This window comes from Mirounga leonina, unplaced genomic scaffold (assembly GCF_011800145.1).
Source record: "Mirounga leonina isolate KUSES-001 unplaced genomic scaffold, KU_Mleo_1.0 Mir_173, whole genome shotgun sequence".
NCBI lineage: Eukaryota > Metazoa > Chordata > Mammalia > Carnivora > Phocidae > Mirounga > Mirounga leonina.
Window position 1 is genome coordinate 29,951,045 of NW_023270447.1, and position 12,843 is coordinate 29,963,887.

The window sequence follows — 12,843 nt, forward strand, 5'->3', positions numbered from 1 at the left end:
GATTATGAGATTTTTATTTTCTTCTTTGTGTTTGTCCCAAACTTTCTATAATAAGTATGTGCTGTTTTTTAACAAAATTATTTTCATTGATTGATCCCCCTTCACAAAAACCTATTGAAAAGAAATAAATTTCCAACCTGTGTTAGGCACTTTGAATAAACTGTCTCTGATCCTTAGTATAGTATAACAAAGTAGCTGTTATCTCTGCATTTTCAGTGAAAAAAACTGAGGTACAAAGCAGTAGTAAGTTTCCTAACAGTCACTCGGCTTCTGTGAAGGTTAATTTTGTGTCATCTTGACTGGGCCATTGGGGTGCCCAGATTAAACACTATTTCTGGGTACAACTATAAGGGGTGTTTCCCAATGAGAACAGTATTTTAATGGGTGGACTCTGGGAAGTAAATTTCCCTCCCTGATGTGGGTGGGCATCAATCAATCTTTTGAGGGTCTGAATAGAAAAAAAAAAAAAAAACAGAGGGAGGAAGGATTTGCCCCCTTCCCAGCTGCCAGCTTGAGTTGGGACTTCTGTCTTCTCCTGATTTTGGAGTGGGATGTACACCATTGACTGGGGTTCTCAGGCTTTTAGAATTATACCCTGGCTTTCTTGGGTCTCTGGCTTGCAGATGGCAGATTGTGAGCCAATGCCTCATAATAAATCAAAAAGGATGGACGGATGGATAGATGGATGGATGGGTGGATGGATGGATGGATGGATGGATGGATGGATGGATGGATGGATGGATGGATGGATTGACAGAAAGACAGACAGATAGATCCTATTGACTCTGTTTCTCTGGAGACCCTTGACTAATACAGATAGGAAGGAGCAAGGCTAGCATGTAGCCTAGAACTGCTTGACTTCAGCCATTACTCTTCACAATATCCAGCTGCCTTTAAGATTACTGCACTGCTTGCCCACAGTAGTGAGAGCACTGGATTCTAACCACCACTGGCCCAAAATCTAAAAATTGCTGGAGCAGGCAAGAAGACAATAAAGTTTTAGAAACATTTGCATTAAAAATAGGCATCTATCAAAGGATCTATATAAAGTCACTATAAGCTGCACAGAACCAAGAGTCAGATGGGGTTACCTCCTCTGAAAACTTCCATAACACAATCATTAAGAGGTAGAACTCTTTTCAATGAAGTGAAAATTGCTTCTGCTGTCCCTGCAAGTACTGCTGCCACAGTACAGTTTGCAAACTCAGGGGTCCTGATCCGCTTTCAGAGAAGGCAAGTTAAGCCCTCACACAGACCAAACCTAAGTGCCAGTGTAGTTGTCTTCTGCATCAGTGGGAAAAAGGATTCCACACGTCTCGGGAGTCATCCCTCCTCAACTGAAGCACTGCCTCCCAGGTTTTAATTCCATACAGCTGCTGCCAACAAAGGACCTTCTGAAGGGGAAATGTGATCGCTCCATTGTTGAAAGCTGCACAGCAGCCAAATAATGATAATGCTTCATTTCACCGACATTGGCAATCTGAGGTGATAGATCTTGTTTTGAAGATGTTAGGATTGGCAGCCTCTTTTCATGAGCTTCTGAATCCATTATGTTCTTTAAGATCATTCTTCTTCATGAAGGATTTCTTTAGACCCACTGCAGCAGGCACCCGGCTCCATGCCCAGTAGCCCCCAGCCTACAGGTCGGTGAGCCCATGAGCCCTCACCTACATTGCTTCATACACTGCTTGAAGCAAGTGGCATAGAAATTGGAAAGATAAAAATATCTGGGGCGCCTGGCTGACTCAGTCAGTGGAGTGAGCAACTCTTCATCTCAGGGTTTTGAGTTGAAGCCCCATGTTGGGTGTAGAGATTACTTAAAAATAAAATCTTTTTTAAAAAGGGAAAGATAGTCTCAGCCAATACCCAAAGACTGAGATTATAGAAGAATGAAACTGGACCATTCCCTTACACCATACACAAAGATAAACTCAAATGGATGAAAGACCTCAATGTGAGACAGGAATCCATCAAAATCCTAAAGGAGAACATAGGCAGTAACCTCTGTGACCTCGGCCATAGCAACTTCTTTCAAAACACGTCTCCAAAGGCAAGTGAAACAAAAGCAAAGATGAACTTTTGGGACTTCATCAAGATAAAAACTTCTGCACAGCAAAGGAAACAGTCAACGAAACTAAGAGGGCGCCTGGGTGGCTCAGTTGGTTAAGCGACTGCCTTCGGCTCAGGTCATGATCCTGGAGTCCCGGGATCGAGTCCCGCATCGGGCTCCCTGCTCCGCAGGGAGTCCGCTTCTCCCTCTGACCCTCCTCCCTCTCATGCTCTCTGTCTCTCATTCTCTCTCTCTCAAATAAATAAATAAAATCTTTAAAAAATAAATAAATAATAATTAAAAAAAAAAAAGAAACTAAGAGACAGCCCACAGAATGGGAGAAGATATTTGCAAATGGCATTAAAGGTAAAGGGCTGATATCCAAGATCTATAAAGAACTTCTCAAACTCAACACCCAAAAAAACAAATAACCCAGTCAAAAAATGGGCAGAATACATGAACAGACACTTCTCCAAAGAAGACATACAAATGGCCAACAGACACATGAAAAAATGCTCAACATAACTATCAGGGAAATACAAATCAAAACCACAATGAGATATCACCTTACACCAGTTAGAATGGCTAAAATTAACAAAACAGGAAACAACAAATGTTGGTGAGGATGTGGAGAAAGTGGAACCCTCTTACCCTGTTGGTGGGAATGCAAGCTGGTACAGTCACTCTGGAAAACAGTATGGAGGTTCCTCAAGATGTTAAGAATAGAGCTACCCTATGACCCAGCAATTGCACTACTATTTACCCCAAAGATACAGATAGTGAAAAGAAGGGGCACATGCACCCCAATGTTCACAGCAGTAATGTCCACAATAGCCAAACTGTGGAAGGAGCCGAGATTCCCTTCAACAGATGAATAGATAAAGAAAATGTGGTCCATATATACAATGGAATATTACTCAGCCATCAGAAAGGATGAATACCCACCATTTGCATGGACATGGATGGAACTGGAGGGGTTTATGCTAAGTGAAGTAAGTCAAGCAGAGACAGACAATTATCATATGGTTTTATTCATATGTGGAACATAAGCAATAGCATGGAGGACCACAGGAGAAGGGAGAGAAATCCGAAGGGGGAGAAATCAGAGAGGGAGATGAACCATGAGAGACTTGGACCCCGGAAAACAAACTGAGGGTTTCAGAGGGGAAGGGGATGAGGGGAGGGGGTAGCAGGGTGCTGGGTATTAAGGAGTATTAAGGAGGGCACATGCTGTGATGAGCACTGGGTGTTATATGTAACTATGAATCATTGAACACTACATCAAAAACTAATGATGTACTATACAGTGGCTAACTGAACATCATAATAAAAAAAAGGAAAAAAAAGAAACACATATATTTAGAACACTTCTTTTTCATTTAATGTATAAGGAAAATTTTCCAATGTCATTAAATATTCTTCTAAAATACATGTAATGTATACATTACATTTTACTATACAGATATTGTTGAACATTTAAAAGTTCAAATATTTTATTTTTATAAATTATGCCTTGATATAAAAAAAGGGAAAGATAAAAATATCTGAAAACTATAGTGTAATCCTGTATTACACGGAGTCAAATGCTGTAAGACTGGTTATAGAGTGCCCAGTTTACTTGATTTACTTAAGAGTTTAGAAAGCTCTACACAGGGGCACCTGGGTAGCTCAGTTAAGAGTCTGCCTTTGGCTCGGTCCTGATCACAAGGTCCTGAGATGGAGTCCCTCACTGGGCTCCCTGCTCACCAGGGAGTCTGCCTCTCCCTCTCCCTCTGCCCCCCCCCCGCCCCCACTCATGCTCTCTCTCGCTGTCTCAAATAAATAAATAATCTAAAAAAGAAGAAAGCTTTACACAGTACAGATTATAATTGTGTCTCAGTTACTGTGAATTAGGTATAGTATAAAATTTGTGGTCATCTGATACTGAAAACCAGGTCTATTGACAGGAGTCTAACTTTCTATTGCAAAATAAGAATATTTCATTATTTTGGTTTTCATCCCCCTTTTACCATGACAGCAATGTATGTCAGCAATACAACCTATACTACTTGTACTTCTATTCTCTTGTTCCTACCCCTCAACCCATACGAGTTAACCAGGTTCCCTTCAAAGAGAAGAGATTCTAACACTAAAACAAAATTCTCACCCCTACAGAAACCCTCGTTAAAAAAAAAAGTTGGGGCACCCGGGTGGCTCAGTCTATTAAGTGTCTGCCTTTGGCTCAGGTCATGATCCTGGAGTCCTAGGATCGAGCCCCGCATCGGGCTCCTTGCTCAGCGGGTAGTCTGCTTCTCCCTCTGCCATTCACCCTGCTCATGCTCTCTCTCACTCTCTCTCTCTTGCTCTCAAATAAATAAATAAAATCTTTATAAAAAAAAAAGTTAAAGAATTTTCCAAAAACAAAGATCCCAGCAGCTGCTCTGTTTCATAATACAAGACAATGTTCTTGTGGAAAAACTGGTGAGAATCCAGGAAGCATCCAGAGTGATTATCTTTCTGAAGTAAACATTATGTCGATGGGAAATTAAGACATACACACACATGTGTATTCAGATTTCAAACACAATTCCCAAGTGAAACATTAGAATTCCACTGGTTTTTAGGGGGGAAAAAATAGTAAAGATCTCCTAAGGTTTATAAAATTTTGTATAACAGCAGCCAAATTCAACTACACCAGACTAGGTCTCTCGTCTATATGTTCTGGGAAACAATTAGGAAAATTCCAGGTGATTTTCTTAGGTTCTTTTTAATAACTTGAGCATCTTCACCACTTTTTACATCAAGCCTATGATCCTTCTGTGCCACCAATGCCCGCCATGGTATTTGTTTATGATGGACAGTTTCTTTCCTAGTCATTGATTTTTCCATTCTACAACACACTTAGTCATGAATGTTGTGTTTATATGCTCTGCTACAGAAACATTCCTGCACACCATGAGCAGCAGGGGCTGTCACTCATGGGCCACTACCTTGAAATAATACATCTCTCCCTCCCATTCTCTTTCTCCCTTCCAAGGATAGCACACAGTGGAAAGATGACTTCTCTGGTTTTATAAAAAGCACTAAAGCAATCCCACTTTCTAAAGGAACCACACCCTTGTCATCAGAAAAAGAGAATACTGGGGAAACACAAAAATAAGAAAATGTATGTGAGCCCACCCTATCTCTTTTTGAAGATTAGCCCCCTGAGGGCAGGAAATAATTCTTCTTGGTGTTTCTTCTGTTACCAAGTTCCTGCATAGGCAAGTGAATTCACAAAAGAAACTAATGAAGAAACCTGAAAAGCTTTCTTACTGTTCCCTTTATTTTTAATGTCTTTGTCAGTAAAACTACCTTCAAAAAAGAAAGGGATAAAGGAGCAAGGATAAATAGAGAGGGCGAAGAAGTAAAGTAGCACTTTACACCCGCCCCTCCCCCCATCTCCAAGCCTCAGAGACAGCCCACCAGGTAAGTACTCAAGCCTACTTTTAAAACGAAGAGTTTGAGGCTCACAAGGGGGTAAGTTGTCCGTGGCACACAACTAATAATTGGCAGAGCCAGGTTTCAAATTCACTAATGAGTACCTAGAATTCAGTGTTTATATATTGCCAGGTAAGTGCAGAGTTTTTTATAACAATTTGAGCTAATAGCCTGGATGTAAAGAAAAAAAAAAAAAAAAAAACAGTTATCGTCTTGAAATCTAAAAAAGCTAGTGTAGTCAAAAGCTCCCCTCAGGGGCGCCTGGGTGGCTCAGTAGTTAAGTGTCTACCTTCAGCTCAGGTCATGATCCCAGAGTCCTGGGATCCAGCCCCACTTCGGACTCCCTCCTCAGCAGGAAGCCTGCTTCTCCCTCTCCCACTCCCCCTGCTTGTGTTCCCTCTTTCCCTGTGTCTCTCTCTGTCAAATAAATAAAATCTTTAAAAAATTTTAAAAAAAAAAAAGCACCTCTTGGCCAGAAGGCAATCTTAGGAAAGCATCCATAAAACTTCTAGTTTTAAGCAATACAACTTCCTGATGAGTCCTTTGTAATAAAGTAACTACAAAATGTGTATATAATGAAGCAACTTGTTTTAGAAGGTTACTGCATACAAACTAGTAAAGAATTAGAGGACTGTACTAATTTTCTATTTCTGAGTAATAAATGACCACAAGCCTAGCAGCTTAAAAAAATGCCACTCATTAAAGCAGTTTTGTAAATCAGAATCCAGCATGGCATTCCTGGGTTCTCCACTCCCAATGTTACAAGGTTGAAATCAAGGTGTTGGTCACCTTCTTTGGGGCTCTGAGGAAAAATCCACTTCTGAGCTTATTTTTGTTGTCAGAAGAATTCACTTTCTTGCAGTTGGAGGACTGAGGTCATTCTCTAGATAGCTGATGCCAACCCAGAGAAGACTCTGCGTTTAAATGGTTATGTGAGTAGGTCAGGCTCACCTGGATAATCTCCCTTTCTAAAGTCAGCTGTGCCCTATAACATAACCTAATCACAGGAATAAAATTCAACAAATTCCATCTGGGGAATTAGGCAGACCATATAGAGCAGGGGCAGGGGTAAAAAGTCTTGGAGACCATCCTAGAATTCTGGTAAGAAGTGACAGAGATGGAAAATAATACACCTGACATGTTGAACAAAAGAAAACAAACACAAAAGAATACATACTGTTAGATTCCATTTATATGAAGTTCAAAAGAGGCAAACTAAGTCAGTGCTGCCAGATAAAGTCAAGAGAGTGTTGACCCTTAGGGTCAAAGAGGGATAGAAACAATAGTATATCGGAAAAAGGATTTATTCAACAATTACACACTGAATGCCTATCAAACACTAAAGGGAATTCCATGGCAATCAAGACAAGGCCCCTGTCCTTAAGTAGCTTAAAAATCTACCAGGGAAGGGGGGTCTGGCTGGCTCAGTGGTGGAGCATGCAACACTTGATCTCAGGGCTGTGAGTTCTAGCCCCATGGTGAGGGTAGAAATTACTTAAAAAAAATAAAATCTTTTAAAAAATAATCTAATAGATTAGAAAACAGAGACTAATAGTCTAGAGACTAAGAAACTAATAAATAACTATCTACCATGCATTGTGATAAGCCTTACAGGTGGGAAAGTAGGAGGCACTTGGAGAACATACAGCAGGGGGACCCAAACTAGTTTAGAGGGTCAAGAAGTAACATTTAAACTGAGACCTGGAAGTATTTAGGTAGGCAAAGCTGGGGAATAGTTGACTTGGTGATGCTGGTTGATTGTGGACTGATCGTCACTTACCTGTAAGACACAACCACCTAGAGGCCATGTAGTCTCTGTCTCCATCGTTATGAGAACAATCTCCGGAACAATGGAGGCACTGGTACCACTTGAAACTGCACTGGCCAAACAACTCCTTTAATGCTAGGACATTATCAATTCTGGACATTCTTCCATCTTCCAACAAATACTGACAAGCTAGAGAGTGACCTGAAGGTAATTACCACCACAACATAGGAGTGAGGAAGGAGTACAGCAGGATGGCACAGTGGCTTCATGCTCAGGCACTGGAATCAGACTGCAGGCTTGTAATCCTAAGTCCATCACTTGTGTGTGTTCTTGATAAGCCTCAGTTTCCTCATCTCTAAAATAGAGGCAATCATGCAAAACTGCCAAGAAGTAACTAAAGAGTAAGAAATACAATGTCTTCAGGTGGAAGATGCATTAGACTCATTCTGTATAAGTATGGTACTGGTAGATTTGGGGGAGTTGGTTTTTTTAAAAGATTTTATGTATTTTTTTGAGAGAGAGAGAGAGAGAGAGAGAGCACAGGCACTGCGTGGGGGGAGTGGCAGAGGGGGAGGCACAGACGGAGCCCAGTGCAGGGCTTGATCCCACAACCCCAAGATCACAACCTGAGCTGAAACCAAGAGTCAGATGCGCAACCTCCTAAGCCACCCAGGCACCCCTTGTGCTGATAGATTTTGAACGCATATGAGAAAGAACTCTTCTCCTGCCACTCTCTGACTCATCAGCCATACCCAACTGTCATTGCCCAAGCACACAAAGCTCCCTTAAATGCCTGTACATGTTCCCATCTTGTTCCTTTCCTCTGGCGTGTCCTACTCAGTCTTGTTTGCTTAAAGAGTTTCTATTCATCCTCCAGAGTCTCAACTCGTGCATTGCCTTGCTGATGAAGATTTTCCTGTGTGCATAAGACAGGACCGGGTGATCACTTGTCCATGCACAGCACTATATCTCTAAAGTAACATGCATCCTATACCATAACTGCTTACTCACACATTCATCTCTCAATGTTATGAGCCTCTTGAGGGGTAAGACCATACACAGCACTTGGCTCATGGTAGGCAGTAAAAATGTTCACTGAATGAACTGAATGAATAAATACTGTTGCCTTAAGAGGCAATGAATTCCTGCCACCAGTAATATTTAAGCAAAGACAAGACAATCGCAGACATATACAGATAGGACTGGAGTGTCTGACATTCAACTTGTGAATCACTAAATAGGATCCTCCAAACCTGAGAGTCCCTAGTGCTAGATGAAGAAAATTAAATCACAAGGGCACAGAGAAGAAAAAGTTGTATGTTCGGGGAACAGCGAGTGCCTCTGTTTGCCTGAGCAGGATAGAGATAGGACTGCAGCAAGAAAGTGATGACACACTCAAAAGGGGAAAGGAAAATTCTTTAAGAAAGGTCCTACTTAGGGGCACCTGGGTGGCTCAGTCATTAAATATCTGCTTTCAGCTCAGGTCATGATCCCAGGGTCCTGGGATCGAGCCCCACATCAAGCTCCCTGCTCAGTGGGAAGCCTGCTTCTCCCTCTCCCGCTCCCCCTGCTTGTGTTCCCTCGCTCGCTGTGTCTCTCTCTGTCAAATAAATAAATAAAATCTTAAAAAAAAAAAAAAAAAAAAAAGGAAAGGTCCTACTTAAGAGGAGGGAGCAAGGTAAAGTACCCATTGCGGGATGATAAAGCTTGCAGAGCCTCACAATAGCAGACAACTATTTCCACCCGTGGTTCCAAAGGGGTAAGGGGAAGCAAGCGGAGTTACCACAACACGGTAAAAATGGAGTGATCTGACACGAGTTGTGGCCTAGGTAAAGGAACGGGACTAGGTCTCTGCCACAATCAGGTGTCTACAGGAAGGGTGGGGGAGGAATAAATATCCAGGCATCCCATCACCCTCCAACATCCTACCAGTGCCAGCCAATGGCCAGACCCAACAAAAGCCAAACAGCTTTCGGAAGGAAGCTTGGAAGGAAGGAAGTCTGGGGGAGGCAATCTGGAGAAGTCAGCCTCCTGAACCCCAGAGCAGAGGAGACAACGAGTAGCAGACTAATGGCATAAACATCATTTGGTGAGCCCACAAGTGCTGCCACGGAGTCTGGTACTTGAGGATGACATGATCCAGACGCCTTCTAAGGATGGGAAATCTGGTGGCTGTAATCAGAATGAACTCTGAATGGGGAGAGGGAGATGGAGGCTGGGAAACAAACTAGGAAATCACTGAAATGGTTGGGGTAAGTGGGGAGGAGCCTAAGCAAGGGGACGCACTCAGTGTTCATAGCAGCCTCTTGGAAGGCTCCTGATTCTCCAGAAGATTGCACAATCCCTGAGCTGTGTACCCTCCTTATAAGTGACCCACCAAGTCACAGAGGTGGAAAAGAAAGGTCTCCAAACTGAGATTTCTGGTGTCCACATTTCCATCTCCCCCTGATGTTCACTTTCTCTCTTTTCCTTTGTGTCTGTGTGAACTGGGCAGGGCCAGAGGAAAGCAGCCTCAGCAACCGCAGGTCCCAGAGCAGAGGGCAGTAATGGAGTTTCTTAGCAGAAAAGGCCAAAACAATGAATAAAGATCCATAGGAAGAAAGCCCTGCTTGAGTATCAGTCACCACTTCCCCAAGATTGTGATATCTTAATGCTTCTCTGGCTACCCACCCTCTCCTCACACCTTGACCAAACCCATCCTTCCTGCCTTCTCCCTTCCAAAAACTATCTTCCTTGGGCCCCAACTCAAAGGGACTCATTCCCAGATACTCCATTCAAAACTGACAACCTTTTCTACAATTAGAGCAGCACAGAGAGGACTAGAAGCTTCATGTTCACTCTTTGAAGACTTCTCTTTCTGCATGAGCAGAGTCAGGTTCCTTGTCCAGTGCACTGTCCCTTATCTGCGTCCCAGCATGCATCACACCAGGCCAGCGCCCCGGCGTGGAGGGTGCAGCCCCAAGAGGCACCTGATATTTCCTTTCATCGGCTGGATAGCAAATGGCTCTGGTTTTATTCTTTGTTTTCTGTTCAGAATGAAACTTCTTTTTTATTAGTATTATTATGCAAAGTTTCCTAAAATAAAAAGAGCAGTGACTGTTTTGAGTCCTTAGCTGTTTTCTGAGGCACTATGCAACAAGGCATCACTGGATTGGGATTTACTTCTTTTCTCCACAGCCTCATTAGAAGTTTAGCTGCACTAAGAGGATTACTCACAATACAGTATCACTGAACACATGGAGAGCCTTTAAAGATTAGTTCCTGTCTCAACAAACTCCAGGCTTTTCAAAATCAAAGTGTGGAAGGAAGGGACATCTGAAAAAGAAAAAGGCTGAGTTCCCACACACTTAGAAGCTTTTCCCCTACTCACACATTACCTTATATCACCAGCAACATGAATCAACAAATCCTGATAGTTTCTATTCTCAGACTGAAGGGTAAAAATGATACAAAGCAGCAACACAAAGTGTGTGTGTGTGTGTGTGTGTGTGACAGAGAGAGACGGATAGACTATGCTCCCTACACACATATACACACACACACTCATTCTTTCTAACTTGTCCTAAAGCAATCCCGTTTGCATGATCAGAAGCTGCATTTGAGTTGCAATTCTTAGAACAAATGAAGTGTTCACGAGACTCTCCCCACTTTCCCCATGCCGCCAGTATGTCCACTCCCAAGGACATCAGGAACACCAGTCAGTCCATCCATAAGCTTTTGCTTAGACTCAGGGCTGTGGTGGAGACAATCAGGTGTCCCTCAGTGGAAAATAGCAAGGCCAACTGAAGACAAGAAACCAGTTGGAAACCACGTGTGCCCCTGAAAACAGTAAATAACATTGTGTGGATTCCACAATTCATTTTGTTGATGAATCCAGGACACAGTTATTTATCTTACTACAAATCTGTCTTTGTTTTCAGACATCTTTTTAAAAACCAATTTTAATGACACTTTCTTTAATCCTCTTTCTATTTGTACTCAGATCTGTTTTCTATACTAAGCACGTGGAATCATTACCCTGATGCAATCTCTCTTTTATTTGACTATGTTTTTTTTCCTGACTTTCTAAGATTTATTTATTTATTTATTTATTTGACAGAGACCGTTACAGCGAGAGAGGGAACACAAGCAGGGGGAGTGGGAGAGGGAGAAGCAGGCTTCCCGCCAAGTAGGGAGCCCAATGTGGGGCTCGATCCCAGGTCCCTGGGATCATGACCTAAGCTGAAGGCAGTCACTTAACGACTGAGCCACCCAGGCGCCCCTTTCCTGACTTTCAAATAGACACACTACAGTTGCCCTCCTGGTGGAGTCCAGTGCAGAAAGGGGAGGTGTGGCCCAAAGAGGGCCAAGAGACAGAAGTCTCCTCAGGGTGGGTGGGAGACCTGACCACAGTAAGACAGGGGGGCTAGGCCTGCATGGATATGAACTGCTACAACCATCAACCAGGCAGCTAGCTGCTCTTTCTTTCATCTGATGGGTGGTTCTTGACTGCTGGCTTAACTTTCAGAAAGCACCCCACTTTTCCAAGCCCCATGGACCACCTTCTACTTTTGCATCTTATTTTCTCTAGCAAAAAGGAGAGAAATCAGTACCAGAAAGCTCTGGGAATCAGGGAGAGTGAGTAAACAGCTTTATTTTTCTCCCTCAATGGAACATGAGTTCTTTAAAGGTGGAAGCAGAGGAGAGGTGGTTCATTAAGAACTATTAATGTACTAAAATAAACCAATCAGAGGAGTGTCAGCAGAGCCTGGCTTTGCTGAGGAGAAGGAGAATGTGAGGGGTCTGGACTTTTTTGGTTCTCAACAAAATATCGTTACATTTTGCTTTGTTTTGTTTTTCAAAGAAACCTCATTTTCCTGGCTGTGATATGAAATATTTCATTTTCTCAGCCTGTGTTAAGCAGTTCAGCTTATGGGTATAAACAGTCTCTGGCTTTTGGCATTAGAATGAGTTGTTCAAGTGCACAGTATTCAAAGATGATGTCCTCAAATGATTATAAGCAAAATTCTTTCATTCTACATTCAAGTAAACAGGGCTGGAATAACTTCTGAATCTGGCATGGGCGAGAGAGTTCTCTCAGAGTCACTTTGCAAGTAGATATCTATAGGAATCTTGTCCTCTTACCCTACCAATTAATAACGGTGTGTACTGGGCGCCTGGGTGGCTCAGTTGGTTAAGCGACTGCCTTCGGCTCAGGTCATGATCCTGGAGTCCCAGGATCGAGTCCCACATCGGGCTCCCTGCTCAGCGGGGGGTCTGCTTCTCCCTCTGATCCTCTTCCCTCTCGTGCTCTCTGTCTCTCATTCTCTCTCTCAAATAAATAAAATCTTTAAATAAATAAATAAATAACAGTGTGTACTTGAAAAGCAGCTGGTGAGGGTACCACCTATGTGATCTACACATCTTGAACAAGGAAACCTAACTGGTATGAAGGCGTGTAAGAAAAGCCATATGGCACAGCAGTGATGCACACTGGCTCAGATGTTTACCTGGATTCGATTCCCATATCAGCCACTTTTTAGGGCAAGCAGGACAAACAATTTAACCTGGGTGCTATACATGCAAA